We start from the raw sequence: 292 nt of genomic DNA on the forward strand, positions 1-292 counted from the left end.
AGATAAGAAAATTTGTGTTTTGATTTATAAAAATATGTTAGAAACACTTTAATCGATGCCAAATTATCAAAGAAATAAAAAGAAATTAAAAAAGTTTAGAGGATTTGAAGTTTTAGTTTGTAAGTAATAACAACAGTTTAAGCGTTAAAGTGTAACAAATGTTTTTGAATATGGCGTGTAACAATAATATTTTTTCAACATGGCATGTAATAACAGTATTTGTTTTTCAACATGGCGTGTAACAACATTTTTTAACCATGGCATGTAATATGTTTTTGTACATAGTGTGTAA

Source organism: Theobroma umbraticum, unplaced genomic scaffold (assembly GCF_002168275.2).
Source record: "Theobroma umbraticum cultivar Fairchild unplaced genomic scaffold, ASM216827v3 scaffold_115.0, whole genome shotgun sequence".
In the NCBI taxonomy this organism is placed as follows: domain Eukaryota; kingdom Viridiplantae; phylum Streptophyta; class Magnoliopsida; order Malvales; family Malvaceae; genus Theobroma; species Theobroma umbraticum.